The sequence below is a fragment of the Urocitellus parryii genome, chromosome 9 (assembly GCF_045843805.1).
Source record: "Urocitellus parryii isolate mUroPar1 chromosome 9, mUroPar1.hap1, whole genome shotgun sequence".
Lineage (NCBI taxonomy): Eukaryota > Metazoa > Chordata > Mammalia > Rodentia > Sciuridae > Urocitellus > Urocitellus parryii.
In genome coordinates, this window is record NC_135539.1 from 93,675,027 (window position 1) to 93,690,612 (window position 15,586).

Consider the following 15,586-nt stretch of genomic DNA (forward strand, 5'->3'; position numbering starts at 1 on the left):
TTTTACCTGCCATGCAGGATTACACTCCAACCTCCCTCACGGTACAAAGTGAGCCAACCACTCACACCCTTATCAACATAGGAAATTTTCTGCAAGGAAGACATTGCCCTCAAAGAAGCAGAGGGGAAAACTACCAGAAGGATAGATCTTTCCACAATTTTTCTCACCTCTGGTTTTCAAAAATTGGGTCTCAAAAACCCTATTTCTAATTGACCACAATCCCAATATGACCCATAATTCAACCATCCTGAATTGTTGTCACAAACCCCTCTAGGAATGCCTAGAGAATCAGCATCTCTGGGGCATGCATGTTCAACACACTTTAAATTAAAAAAAAAAAAATGAAAAGCCCCCCAAACACATTTAATACAGAAGCACCATGATTTCATCTACAAGCATCAAGACCCTCACTGGGACCAAAAGTCCCCCTGCCCATTGCAACCTGCTGGTCCCTGTAGTGATGTGGGGGACCTCACCAATGAGAAACCCCAAAATGGAGCATTCTAGCTCAGGAAGCCTCAGTGCCTGGCCACTCACCTCTGAGTAGGAGAAGCTGAAAGTTCTGGGTGGTCACAAACTGCGTGGCAGGGGTGGAGGATGGGCTCACATTTGGGAATGTGCACTAGCTAGGAACTATAGAAAAAGAAAAGTCACTCTGTTGTTCTTTCACTAACATCTCCTGCTACTCTGGCTAGTCCCTACAGGCCCTGGGATGAACGTGCCCCAGCCTGGGGCACCCAGAGTGCAGTGGCATGTAGGCACATCTATAATGGGCAGACTCCAGAGAGATGCCAGAGGCCAGCTGGTGCTAATATGCCAGGATCAGAAGCAGATGCACAGAAATACCTGCCCAAGTAGAAAAGACTGCTCTCAGAGCCTGGACATGGGCCCCAGCTCTGTCACCACCAGCTGTGTGACTCGGCCTCTTCATCCCTTCTCAGGAGGAGGAGAGGAGTCAGGCCCTTTTCTGGCCCTACTGTACTAAACTGCTATTAAGCAAATAAACAAAGATATTCTCTAGAGAGAAAGAGAACTGGAATAAATGCAGTTTCCTATTCTTTGGGGACAGGAATTGAGAAAGCACAAGGTGGCTTGCACGGTCATGAGAGTCCCCAAGCTCTATGAGGATATCTTCCCATTGACCTTTGCTCTCTGACCCTCCTAAAGAGCTTCCAGAAAGTCCACTCAGCCATGCTGGAGAGCAGGCTCCAGCTGAAAGTTACACAGAACACGGAACTTTCAAATCTAGTCACCAGAACTGAAAACCCCCTAGGGATGCTTACCTGGCCATTATGGTGAGATGTGCCAAAAAGAATTTGAGTCGTATTCTTCTTATTTACTTATTTTTTATTTCTTTGGTGCTGGGGATTGAACCCTGTACATGTGAGGCAAGCACTCTACCAACTGAGCTATATCCCCAGCCCCTCTTTTTAAAAATAAACAAAACAGCAAGCCTGACGAGGATAAAGCAAACGGACACATCACACACGCATCCACTCAGCACCCACATGTGGAAGGAATTCATGCTAGCAGGGGTTCCTACATGAACCTCCAGTTTTCCCCTTCACAGCCAGAATGTACCATCTGTCACCTGTCTCCTCTCATGAAGTGACAGCAAGCTGAGGATGGTGTGTTAGAATTTACGAGGGCTGAGGCTGTAGCTCAGTCGTAAAATGCTTGCCTCGTAGGTATGAGGCACTAGGCTAGGTTCAATCCTCAGCACCACATAAAAATAAATGTAGACACTGTGTGTTCATCTACAACTAAATAAACATTTTTTAAAAAATCAATTTACTAAGCAGCTGTTCAATCCCCTTTATGCCTACACAGCATTGCAGACCAGCTCCCACGAAAGCAAAACAGTGGTACCTTTAATCTCCAAATTCCAGGGCCCACCTCCTTCAGTTCCTTCCTAGTCACAGCTGCCACCACAGCCTTGGGATGGCTGGTATAACAACCCAGTGCCAACTGCACAGGAAGCCCTCTGTCCTGGGAGGTGGGGGAAGAAGGGCAGAGCCCATACTAAGACACCTCCCTTGAAACAGGCTACATCCAGCCCTCCGCTGCTCCCACATCACCCAACATCCCACAGACACCACAAATTCAACAGGTCCAAAGCTACCCTCATCACCCCTACCCTGCTGTCCAGGGCTCCCCATCCTGAGGCATACCACCATCCACCACCCGCTGCTTTCCAACCCTCCTCACCTGCCCCAATCCACCTGCATGTTCCCACCTGGGCCACGAAACAGCCTCTACCTTCAGCTCTACCCACCTCCCACTTTCTTTTCCCTCAATGCATTCCTATGCTGCTGGCCCCAACCCCAGCCCCCAGGCCTCATGGCTTCTCTGAGATTTCTAAGAGGCTGAAAGAACCTTCCTGGCCCAGCTCCCCCTACCTCCCCTTCACACTTGCCTTGTTCCCTCCACTGAGTGTGTGTTCCAACCTATTCCTAGCCTCCACGCTCACAAGTGCACTTACTCCCCTCATCACAGGACTGTGAGCTCAACTGTCAGCTCCTCCAGAAGCCGTCCCCAGCACCCACACCACCATGCTCTGAATCTGCCTGTGAATCTATCCCCCTCCACGCACACTAGACTGACAACCACAAGACAAGAATCACATCCGTTTTTCCATCTTCCCTGTCTCTCCAGCATCAAGCACAGCACTGACGCCCATAGGTGATAAATACCTGTTAAATGAAATGAACTCAGCTGGTCTCTCCAGGTTGTAGAAAGCCTGCCATCTGCAGAACTGGCTCATAGCTCTGACTCTACTTAAACTAAGCAGAACTAAGGCCTCCGCAGAGCTGCCGGTCTGAGGCAGTAGCCCTGGAGCTTTAGTCTCTATCAGATTTACCCAGTAGGTGTGTTTAAAACAAAAAACAAACCAAACACATAAATAGACACACACACACACACACATACACACACACACACGCTCCCCCTCCCTCTCTCCCTCCCCCCCCCTGCCGGGCCACACTCCAGAGCTTCTGATTTCGTAGGTCTGGGATGGGGATGGGGAATCTGCATTTCTAGCAAGCATGCTACAACACTGCTGGTCCTCAAAACTTACTAGAACTTACTAGAACCCCAGTCCTGGAAGCAGAAGAGAGGTCAGTGCCAGAGAACAGGCAGGAAGTCTCCAGAGATCCCTCCTTAAAGTCTCCACCATCTTACCTCCCTCCCTAAGTGTGGCTTTCCCCTTAAGTAGAAACCTTAAGTTTCCTTCCTTTTCCCCACAATCCCTTCAAGAACCTGAAAAAGGACATCAGAAGTGCCTGAGCTTAAAAACAATAGCCCAAAGGTTCTCAAAAGCTGCCACTTGAAGCAGACTAAGGCAAGGCCTATTTAGTGACCTTGAGGAGACACCATAAGGGGCTAGCCAATGACCTTCTGCTTCTTCCCAGCTGAAAACCATATTTTTACTTTGAGCACAGACATCTCGATTTCTACCTTGCAGGGACCCTGAAAAGTTTTCATATATCTTTTAAGATTTTTTTCTTCTTTCTCTGAGAAAAAGGAAACACCAGTTGACTGTTTCCTGCAAGGACTCAGAAAATGAATGTGTTGGGAAATTTCCGAGCCCAAATCCATGAACTTGGATAGATCTGTCCTTTGCCTAAGCCTTTTACATTACAGACCAGGGACCATCACTCAAACCTCTCAGGCTACTCCAGGTTTCTGCCTAGTGAGATCTGGCCTCAGGGTCTCTGTCAGAAAGGTCAGAAATATCCTAAGGCTCTATCCATCTTCAAAGGCAAAAGAATACTATGAAAAGAACCCAGAGGAAGAGAAAGTGGAAAATGGCCTGTCTGCCTTGCCAGCCCCAGCCAGGCCTGGTGAGTCCATGCTTCACGATGAAGACAGGCCTCTGGCAGTCGCACTCCACCTCCCCCATGCCCCACACCAGAAACCCCCTGTCCCCATCTCCTCCCGAGGCCATCCTGACTGATAACAATCCAAGAATCCTCCCCCAGCCCCTCAAATTGCATTACCTTAAAAATGGATGTATGTAATTATTTCAAGTACAAGAATGTAAATCTCCACATGGTCTAAGATGCATTAGTTGAATACTGGTACATCCACAGGTACAGCCATTTAAATGACACTGGGAAAGGTACTTATGGCAAATAAGAAAGCATAACACATGTCCCCACATGAAAAAAAGGTCACAAAACAATAAAACATTAAAAGCATGTGGTTTTCTCTGAGTGGTAGGACAATAGATTCATTTGAAATTATTTATTTCTTTAATAGTTTATAAAATTTTCTACAGAAAATTTATGCTTTACCTTTGCAATATTAAAATTATATTAAAAATAATCTTATATATATTCTGTTTATTTTTTTAAAAAAGCAAGTATACAAATTGCAATTAAAAAAAAAATAACTTTCCCACATCCCTCTAGTGCTTGTTCAGGGCAGAACTGGCAGAAGGTGAAGGTGACAGATCAGAATGCTATAAATAATGAACATGCCCCTGGTTAGCCACTGTCCATCAGAAGACAACTGCCCCTGACAGACTGACAGGCAGATGGAACATGGTCATCCCACTTTGGGGAATGAGGGTCAACTTCCCTTCTCATAAATGGTGTGAAAACCACTTGACACAGCCCTCCCCTAATACTGGCCCAAGTGCTAAAAGACAGAATAATCAATGGGTGCTTACACTCTCTCCCCAAAAAATCCAGAATTAAGTATTGTGTACAAAAATCTCATTTGCTGAACCAGAAATAAAGTCAGGTAACATTACTAGCATCTTTTTAGGCAGAAAGAGGGCAAACCAGGGTCCTAGAGCCATATCTGGCCCTGCTGCCTATTTTTGTAAATAAAGTTCTATTAGAACACACCCAGCACATTCGTTTATATATTGACTATGTTCATTCACTCACCTGTGTGTCTATGACTGCTGGGTTTGTTTGTTTGTTTTGTTTGTTTGATTGAGTTTTTTGTTATTTTGCTTTTGCTACAATATAAGAGTGGAATAGTTGCCAGAGAGAACTAAAGTCTACAAAACCCCAAATATTCACTTTCAGGCCCTTAAAGACAAAGTAAGTCAACTCCTAACACAATAGTGTAAACTATAACCACAATTATCCCAGGAAATCTGGACCTTTATTTTTTATTTATTTATATATGGTGCTGAGAATCAAATCCAGTGCCTCACACATACTAGACAAGCACTCACTCTTCTACTGCGCCACAGCTCCAGCTCTATCCCTGGAAATCTGGAAGTCACTCGAGTCGTACTGGAGCAACTACAGTTATCACGCAGACTGGTATTGGAGCAAAGATCCCCTTTTAAGCTCTGCTCCTGACCCCAAGAAACAGGCTCACCCCACTATAGCCTAAGGCCCCAGGCTAGACCAGCTTTTTCTGGGTTATCTATGGTAAAGTGGCCCCTAATTGCTGCTTATAAAGGGGTCATGCTGCAGGGGTTGTAGCTCAGTGGCAGAGCACTCACCTCGCATGTGTGAGGCACTGGGTTCAATCCTAAGCACCACATAATAAATTAATTAATTAAATAAAGGCATTCTGTCCATTTACAACTAGTCCCCCCGAAAAAAATTTTTTTAATAAGGGGGTCATGCCTGGGGTGTGTGAGGGGGTGCTGGGTGCCAACTTCCTGACCATCTCTTCTCCTTCCTCTTGCCACTTCAAAGGACTCCCAGCCATAACTGAGACTACCTGCATTCCCTCCTCTCATCTTAACAGACAAGTGCCATTGTCAGTCCACAGTTTGAGCTCATATAAATTCATCTACCATGTAATCATCCCTTCATTCCTATGCTTTCATAGAATTCTTAACAAGAGCCCCTGGCTGGGCAAGCACTGGGTATGGGCACATCCATGAAACGTGGGGCGTTGGCTAGAAGAGACACACAAGCAGATGGGCAGACAGATGGGAGACTCACTGCTGCCTCCACCCCAAGGCCTGCACAGCCGTGTCTGCAGGGCAGGAGTGGCCTCCTGGTGAGCCACACAGGCTGATCTGTCTGCTGTGGATGAGAGGTTGGTACACAGGGCTGCTCAGCATGGTCAACACATGGTCACCACAGCCTTTTGGATGGCCTGTGGAGTCCTGCCTTGGAAGGAAAGGAGTTTCTGGACCTCAAATTGTCTTCTATAAGGACTTCATGTTCCCTTAAAGTTGCTTCCAGATACTGGGCTTTTTCTTGAAAGTCCTTGAAAATTATATACTCATTTTTTTTGGACCCAGGGTTTGAACTCAGGGGCACTCGACCACTGAGATACTCCCCAGCCCTATTTTATCTTTTAAAATACACTGAGTTGTTAGTGCTTTGCTAAGTTGCTGAGGCTGGCTTTGAACTCCCAATCTTCCTGCCTCAGCCTCCCGAGCTGCTTGGATTACAGGTATGAGCCATTGCACCCAGCAATAATTATATACTCTTGTGCTAACACACACAAGGGCTTGTTGAGCAGCAATTATTCAGACATTCTCCTTCAATGAATTTAATCAGTTCCCCCAAATGCTTTTGTGAGAAGTAGAACCAGCACAACATGATGATGGTAACTACCACTGCTTTTCTGAGCATTTAGTACATGCTGGGCTCTGTGCTAAGTGTTCTACTTAAGCAAGGATGTGTTAACGCGATCATTTTTAAAAGGTAGGTACAGTGCCTATTTTGTAGCTGTTATGGTTTAGATCTAAGTTTCATGTGTTGAAAGCCTGGTCCCCCAGGCAGCAAAGTTCATAGGTGAAGCTTTTGAGAACTGATTGGACCATGAAGGCTCTGATCTCATCAATGGATTCTTACACTGATGTGTTCATAATTGAACGGATTATTGGGAAGTGGTGAAACTGTAGGAGGTTGGACCTAGTTAGAGGATGTAGGTCACTGGCAATGTGCCCTAGAAGGGTATACCTTGTCCTCATCAATCTCTCACTCTGCTTCCTGATGCCAAAAGGAGAGCAGCTTTCCTCTGTGATGCCTTTCCTCACCTCATACCATGTCTCACCTCAGGCCCAGAACAATAGAGCTAACTGACCATGGACTGAAACCTCTAAAACCATGAGCCAAAATAAATCTTTCCTCCTTTAAGTTGATTTTCTCAAGTAATTTGACACAGTGATAGAAAGCTGACCAACACAGTAGCTGAGAGAGCAAAGACAGAGAAGTTAAGAATGTGTTCAAAGTCACACAACTTGTAAAAAGTAGAGCTAGGTCCTATATCCATTATGGCTCAGACAACTTGTTTATTAGTTTAGAGGTGTAAACAAGCAAAAGAGTATGGTTTTGAAGTCCCAGATTGCAAGCCTCCATTCTCCACACACTGGGCAATTAAGATATCCTTACCAGGGGAGGGAGGTGTAAAAGTAGCAGAAAGTGGAGTTCTAGCCTCCATTGATTTCCCAGAGAGGGCCAGAATCCCAAGGCACAGCCAGGCGACAGAGAGCTGAGTGTCCTCTTCCCCTTTTTAAAAAGGGTTGGGATATAGCTCAATACAGTATTTGTCTAGCAATGTGGGGGGCCCTAGGTTTAATCCCCAGCACCAAAAACACACAAAAAAAATCCTTAGCTGATATTATTAATATTATTGCAACAAGCCAGGTGCGATGGCACACACCATAATCCCAGCTACTTGGAAGTCTAAGGCAGGAGGACTAAAAGTTCAAGGCTGGCCTGGGCAACTTAGACGGAGACTTTTTGTCAAAAGATAATAATTTTACTTATATATAGATAAAATGTATAAATTCAACCACACAGACACTCTGGAATGAGATTCAGCCTGAACATGGATGAGATCAGCCTGGTAATCCCTTTATTTATATCCCCAGCTCCACGTTCCCGGTACAGGATCCAGTCTAAGTCAGGGAGGCAGGCAGGGCTCACCCTCTCTTGAGGACTCGTGTGGTTTATTTGGCACTGTGGTATGAGACAGCACTCAGCAGAGTGCTGGCAGCTGCCCTGAAGTGCCTTAGAAACGGGGCAGACATAAATACCTGCCCATGCTCCTTACAACAGGGTTGCTGAACCCAAGGAAATGTCCTTTCTGTTGGTGATCACCCTGAACCCCTCGGTATGCACAGCTACATACATGGCAATAGCAACATCCCTTGTCTAAAGAGATTTTTACAGGAGCCACGCTGGGAAGTATCCATGCCAGCTTCATGAGCTGTTCATGAGCTGGACACAAATACACCTCTATTTTGCCCCATTCCTTGTCTATATGAAGAGTGAGAGGAAAGGACGGGGAGGAGAAAGATCCTCCTCCCCAGAGGGCAAGTCTGCCTTGGCCTGTCAACCATGCTCCACGGAGGCATGAGTGGGCCATACAGCCAACCTGGCTGTGGCACAGCTTCCACCCTTTGCTGGGCCAAGTGTCGGTTATAAACACCCTAGGGAGCAAGAGTCAGCGAGTTTCTTCTCAATCTTAGAAAGATCTGAGCTGTTTGCTCAAGCACCTGTCAAACAGTAACCACCTTCAGCTTACCAGGCAACCTGTTCTTTCCTTCACCCTCCTCTGAGCCAGAATCAGTGCCAAGCAAAAATTGTGCCAAAGAACAAACAGTGGGACCAACCCCAGGCTCTGGACTTTGACATTTCTTTTCATATGAACAGTCCCTTGGACCTCTCATCCAGCCCAGTAGATGGTAGGGACACTGCTACCAGGTCCTCTAGCTCTGGACAATACACAGAATGGGATGAGGCTTGACAGGGAGGACCCAGGGATTCCAGGCCCAGCTCACCAACCAAGTTACACACAGGCACATCAGTTCTCCTCAGGTCTGCATGTCCTATATCCTCATGTGTAAAATATGGCACTTGACCTAGGATGGTCTCTAATTTCCAGGGATTCAGAAGAAGCCGTTTACTCCTGGAGCACAGAGAATTGACAAGGAGACACACAGGGATAGTCCTAGAAACATGGATTTAACAGAGTCTGCAAAGGATAATGCTCAAAAGAACTAGGTATATTCTATGAATATGCCTATACTCTATGAATATACCTATATCAGGGGGAGACTCCCCAGATGTTTCAAAAAAGATGGAGAGGTAGAAAAGTGGAGTGGCCATGCTCAGTAAATAAGCCTGGGAGAATCCAGTGAGTAGCACAGAGGTAGAGAGGGGAAACTCTGAGCTGTAGAGCTGCCTCCCCTCTACACATACTCTTGCTTCTATCAGGAGCAACCAGCTCCTCAAAGGATGGCAGAGGCAGGACCCTGAGACACCTATGACAGAAACTGGGTCTGGCTTTCTGTTACTCCTTCCATAGCAGACCTGTTTCCCCGAATATCCTCAAATTCCTAGTTCTTCCCACACGTTCTCCTCCCTAACCTATCTCTAAGAGCTATGTATTCTTCTGCCCTCAATTTCACCTTCCACAAAAGCCTTTCCCCCTCAAGCCCACAAACCCATTCTCAGCTCTCCTGCACCAAACAACTTCTGCTGACGTTTCTCCTTCACCGCTAACAACTCCCAAAGATGGTGCACTTGTTTCTCCTGCTCCCCAAGCTGCCCTCTGTGACAACTGATGGTCTAAGCTAGTAGGTCGCTTCATCCGGCCTCTGTCAACACCCTTCACAGAGTTTCCTGCCAGCTCCACAGACCCAGAAACTCTCCCTTGTGCACTCTCTCTGGCCTCCTCCTTCACTGTTCCACAGCATGACTGGCCCTAGGCCCTCTTGACTCCCTGCTCTGCACATTGCTGCTTCTGCCTTTCCACAGCTAGCTAATAAAAAGGCTTGCCTCCCTCTTAAGCCAGGAGGCCCTCTTACCCACTTAAAGCAATTCTAGAACAAAAACAAGATACACACGTCTGTGCCATATAGTCTCATTCAAATCTCTCAGTTAACTACAAAGATGCTCTATGCTGGAGGGTGATGGAACTGTTTTACACCTTGATTGTGAGTGGTTATGTTACTATATGCATCCATCTAACTGTGTAGGGCTACATATTAAAAAGGGAAAATTTACCACATGCCAATTATATCTTAATAAACAAGAATAGGAAAAAATAGACCCACAGGTACCTCAGCTCCATCATGTCTAACACTAACATCACCATCTCCCCCAAACCTGCTCCTCCTGCTCTTTCTGTACCCTCTAAGGGTACAGTCACCATCACTCAGCTTCTCTCCTCAACTAGAAATCGCAGCCCTGTATCCACTTAGTCTATAAATTCTACCTGTATATATTCTCTTAGTCTGTGACTTGAGTTCTACATTCCCTTTGTCCTTAAGTCCTGGGATGTGCCACCATCCCTTCTCTCAAATTGTCTCCCTGGCTTCACCCCTCCCACATGTATAATTCTGGAAGAAACTGGACCCTGAGCTCCCCACTTGCACTGGCTCTCCCCAAGTCTCGACTGTTATTTAACAGGAATGCTGGAACTATTTCCAGTTGTCAGATCAAGACAACTCTTTAGCTAAATATTCCAGTCTAATTTTGCACACAGCTCTTGTTTCAACTGACAAAGATAATGACTCAGTGTCCATGGCCCTTGATGGAAAATTATCCTGCCAAGTTTTGAGCTTCCCAATAATAGACGTCTCCAAACTTCTCTTTGAGAAAGGAGAAGTGACCTCCCTTCCTAATCCTTTTCTATAGGCAACAAAGGGCACCCAAAAGACCTCGTAACTGACCAAGAAGTGTTGCAGGAAATTCCCGATATATTCCTACAGGATTAAATTAAAAACAAAGAAACAGAAATTCATAGTAGGTGCTTGGGATGTTTTCCTTTCCCTACTCAATAATCACTGTTTTTTTTTTTTTCAGGTTCTCTACATGTCCACTATATTGAGACTCAGATGAGGGCATAAATTCTGGGCTAAATCTAAGCAAAATGTAGACTCAGAAGTAAAGCATCTTTCTCTGCACAAAAATAAATGGCTGTCATTGATAATAATGATCAACTATAGAGGAATTCCACAAATAGTAGATTACCATGCTGCACCATTATTAAACTCCTAGAAGGGCAGGTGGAGGGGGGTGTACACACATGTATGTTTTAAATGCAGCCAGACACTTATTCCCTGAACACACACGCCTGGCCTCCTCCCACAAGACACAGAGATGTGTGAGCAAAAAGTAAGGATGAGTAAAGCACCACCTTGGAAAAGTTGCTTATTGTTAAATGAACTGACCTCTCTGCCAACATTCAGGCAGCTTACACTTGTTAGCTCATTACTAAAAAAGTGGCCAATGGTCACTTCATGTGCATATATTCCAGAGTCTTGCAAGATCCCCAAAGACAGAAACTACTGGTCTTCCACTTCCTCAGAACTCCCAACCCCACTAGTCACCACTACACATCCTTACAGACACAGTAAATGTCCATGAATTTCTACCTTCTCTCTGTTGGCAGGTTTCACCTCTGCCACCCAGTGCTCAGGTGAGGACTCCTTTAAAGCTCCATATGCACAGCTTCTACTGTTTGCTTACGGCAGGTGGCATAACACTGCCCTCTCTCTAAACCTCTCAACTACTCCTGGGCAGGTCTGAGAGAGGCCTCTGGAAGCATGAGATGACCCTTTTTAGTCTTATCTGGGTGGTTGTCAATCAAAGACAATTTTTCCCTCCAGGAGACCTTTGCAATATCTGGAGACATTCTCAATTGTTACAACTGGTGGGACAGAGAATCAGGGTGGCTACTTTGCCAAAAATGCTGTTACACCTCCTACAATGCACAGGACCGGTCCCTCACAACAAAGAATCATAAGTCCAAAATGTCAATAGTTTGGAGGTTGAGAAACCCTATCCTAAGTGATGCACTAGCTCTAAGAAAGGTGTCCAGACTGCCATTTCACTTTTCCTTTGAATCATCTGAGGTCAGGCCAACAATTTCAACAATTCTGCATTGTCTGCATACTTGCAAGGCTAAATCAAACACCTAAAACTGTCACTTCAGTCTTAAAGATGATCCTCCTGTGAACCATCTCTCCTTTTTGTCCCTTCTCCTGAGAAGGGGCTTCCTCTCAATAGTCGTCCTGCCAGTATGACCCACCTATCCACAGCACAACTGGTAAGCTGGCATCAATGCATGTTCAAATCCTTTGGCAAGGAGGTAGGCCTGGAATGCCCAGCTCCTGAGTCCTGTCACGCAGATGAAGGCCCAAGTGAGCATGGACAAGTTTTCCAACAGGCTGCAAGCCCAACCCAGGCTTAGGACACACAAAGACTTTCACCCTTCAGGAATATGACATCTCTCATCCAAATGGAGACTCCTAACACTCAGACCTGCCTCTGGAGCGTTCTCCTTCACCCTACACATGGGAAAACAAGCGTAGTTTGGCAGAAAGAGATGTTGCCACTGTGCATGAATGACAAGAGCCAGGGAAAGTCTAGCTTAGGAAATTTAGCCCAGACCACTAATAATATTTTCCAGTGCCTGGAAAAATAGGAGGAAGGATCAAAGTAAAGCAAATGGAGGAAAGAACTAACAAGGTTCCCAAGTTCACCCCAAACCCCCACCTGTGAAACCCAACAGCTGGATCCCCTTAAGGAGGTCAAAGTTCTTACAAACCTGCAGCACAAGCAGTTAGAGTTCCCAGACACACGGTAGGAGGGGACCTGGAAATTAAAACACATGTAATTATGAGAAAACGAAGCAGGGAAACTATACTGGCAAACAAGAGACACCAGCTGGAGGTGGCAGCGCCTCCCGGTTGCTGGGTCGCATTCCAGACATACGGCTTTGTGCCTTCCCCGAAACAAGGCGGGCTGGCCGAGGTGGGCACGCGGGTGGGAGACCACTGCACAGCCCCTACCCTGCACCTGAAGCGCACCCAGTGCAACCCGCTACGGAGCTCAGAGACCAGAGAAACTCGCAGCAGGAACCCGCGCTGTCACCTGAGGCTGCAAGAATGGCCTGGACAGGTGGTGAGGCCAGCACTTGCCTCAGCCGGAAGGCGCCCGAGCACGCTGTAGGCCCGCGGGTGGCAGCCTTACCCGGAGGCACTAAGCTGAGATCTCGGTCACCTTCGCGCCGCTCGGTACGTGCCAACGCGGGCGCCTAACACGCGCTCGGGGTCTGTTTACCATACTCGCTGGCGCCCTATGAGACCCCGCGTTGACTGGCCCCGCCCCTCCAAGCTACTCCCATTGGCTGTGCCGTCGTAGCCTACCCATCGCCGCACGGCGCAGGGCGGGGGAGCGTGCTGGGCCCTGCGCGCGGCCGCAGCCAATCGAAACCAAGGGCGGAGCGAGATCAGCCAATGGGATGCTACTATGGCGGGCAGAGTCCCTCCCATTTTCCTTCCCCCCCCCACGGCCCTGCTGCCCTTTCCCCTAGTTAAAAAAGCGGCGTTTGTGGCCCGCGCGCTTGCGTCCTGAGTCCAGGCCTTTTCCGGCGCATCCGCACTGACTGGCCACGTGCACGTCACGTCCCTGCGAATGCTAGCTGGGGCTCCGAAAGGGCCTGGGAGAGTAAGCGAGAGGCACAGCAGGCGACTGCTAGGGGCACGGTGCACTTTGAGGAACCGGCGAGCTTTGCACCTTTTCCCATCTTTGTATGGAGAGGGCCTCTTACCGATTTCCATGAAAAGCACTCTGGGAAGGGGAAAGCGAGGCAGCCAAAGCAGAACGCACTTCCACCTCTAGTGTCCTGGCCCTCCTACTTTATCCAGCTTTCTTCTTAGGCTAATTGTGTTTACTTTGTGACAGCACTATTCTCAAAACAGCCTTTGCTGGGTTGGGGCGGAATTTAGAGCTGAGGCACCTGTTCTCCTCACTGATGACTAGAGGTGCGGCTCTCCTAACAGCTGGGGACAGGCCAACAGGTGGAAGGAGCTAAGCCCGGAGGAGAGCGCCTGCGGTACCTTCAGTCAGTGGGTGGCACATCAGAGCTGCCACTTGAAGAACACAGCGAAGATACGTTTGGACCAAGGTCCATACCTTGGCTCCCTTTCACCACACAGGAGAAAAAAACCAGCCAAGCCTCAAGGCCTTCTCAGGGTGCTCACCTCTCCCTACTACACTAATTGTTCTTTATATTGCCTGTGGCCTTCCAAGTGTTCCCATCTAGTGACCCCCACATTAGGATTCATCCACCCCTGTATCTTACCACTCTACCCCCTCAGACTGCAATAGGAACAGGTTGTGATTTTCAACAACTCTGCTTCTGCTGATTGAAGTGTGGGGGGGGGGGGAATGTGATGCGCTGGTTCCACAAATGAGGGAAAAAGAACTACTTGGCTGCTTCCGCCCAATTCAGTCGCATTCTACCAGCAATGCTAGGGCCAATTTCTCTCCTGAAGTATCTGAAAACAAGCATAACCCACCACCACAAATATAAGTTTTATTTTCAAGGACAACCAGTCTCGTTTACTAGAGAAATGCTCCTCAGTTAGTCTTTGAAAAGAACGCATCTTTGTTAGGTTAATACCTACTCCTTGAGAAATAATGACTTCTGCTCTATTATGGTAAATCACATTTCTTTTTCCTGCCCTATTTTTTTATTATTATTTTGGCAAAGCATTCCCCAATCCTGCAAGTTAAGGTTTCCTGCAAATTCTTTTTCTTTTCAAATGATATAGTGATACTGTAGTTAGGTTTTTAAGAGTCCTTACATTTGAGAGATACCAAATTACTTCAGATAAAATAATATGATGTATGGACTTAGCTTTAAAATATTACAGGACTGAGTCATGAATGGTCATGAGTTGATAATTATGGAAGGAGAATGATGGGTACATGGGGTTTAATGAACATAATGTAATATAGACTACGTATGTTTGTAATTCCACATAATAAAAATGTTTTTTAAAAGATATGTGCAAAGACAGTCCAGACTGAAGATAACACTAATAATGACAGGTAAGGTGAACAATAAATTAATAACAGTCTTTACTACTCTTCCTTGTCAGCCTCTCTGCAAGGTAGGAACAAGGATGGATCTAACTGTAGCTAATAAGACAGCCACAAAACTCAAAAATAGCAAGAAAACATTTGAAGCATGGATTTCATTCACTAGATACCTCATTCTGAGCATCTGTCATTCCTTAAGCTATTAGTTAATGATCATATGCCTTTTCTTTTTAAGTTCTAGGGATTAAACCCAGTGGCACTATACCACTGCTTACACCCCCAGACCTTTTTTAAAATTTTATTTTTAGAAATTTAACCTTTATTTTTTTGTTGTTTTTTAAAATATCATTTTAGTTGTAATGGATCTTTTTATTTTATTTATATGTGGTGCTGAGGATTGAATCCAGGGCCTCACACATGCCAGGCAAGCACTCTACCACTAAGCCATGACCCAACCCCTTGTTTTTTATTTTGAGACAGGGTCTTGCTAAGTTGCCCAGACTGGCTTTGAACTTGCAGTTCTTCTGCCTCAGCTTCCTGACATTCTGGGATTTAGGGTACCTAATCCAGCTGTACCTAGTCCAGCTGTACCTAGTCCAGCTGATGTCATCTTAATATTTTTTTCAAATTTATCTTAAAACTTCTAAAATTTTATATTTTTGTATTGCTGTCCTAACCGGGATAATATATTAGTACAGTATTATTCAATAAAACACTAAAATGTGCATATGCATATATACATACATATTCTCCCAATAAACAACAATGTCTGTGCCTGGGACATTTTGGTAAGGAACTTGATACTCTTAAAC

The 15,586-nt window shown here is 46.1% G+C and overlaps 1 protein-coding gene across 9 annotated transcripts in view; it reads right to left on the reverse strand.

The window, feature by feature from the left end:
* The window catches only part of Coq8a (coenzyme Q8A), a 35,844-nt gene extending 22,822 nt beyond the window's left edge, over window positions 1-13,022 (reverse strand). The window contains exons 1-3 of one of the 9 annotated variants that reach the window (XM_026405744.2): window positions 12,918-13,022; window positions 12,493-12,539; window positions 538-633 (exon numbers count right to left, since the gene is read on the reverse strand). The gene's annotated coding sequence lies outside the window, so the exon portion shown is untranslated. Of the gene's footprint in view, window positions 1-537; window positions 634-12,492; window positions 12,540-12,736 lie in introns of all 9 variants that reach the window. The other 8 variants (XM_077802318.1, XM_026405743.2, XM_026405745.2 and 5 more) reach the window with 8 other exon arrangements.
* Window positions 13,023-15,586: the final 2,564 nt, after the last annotated feature.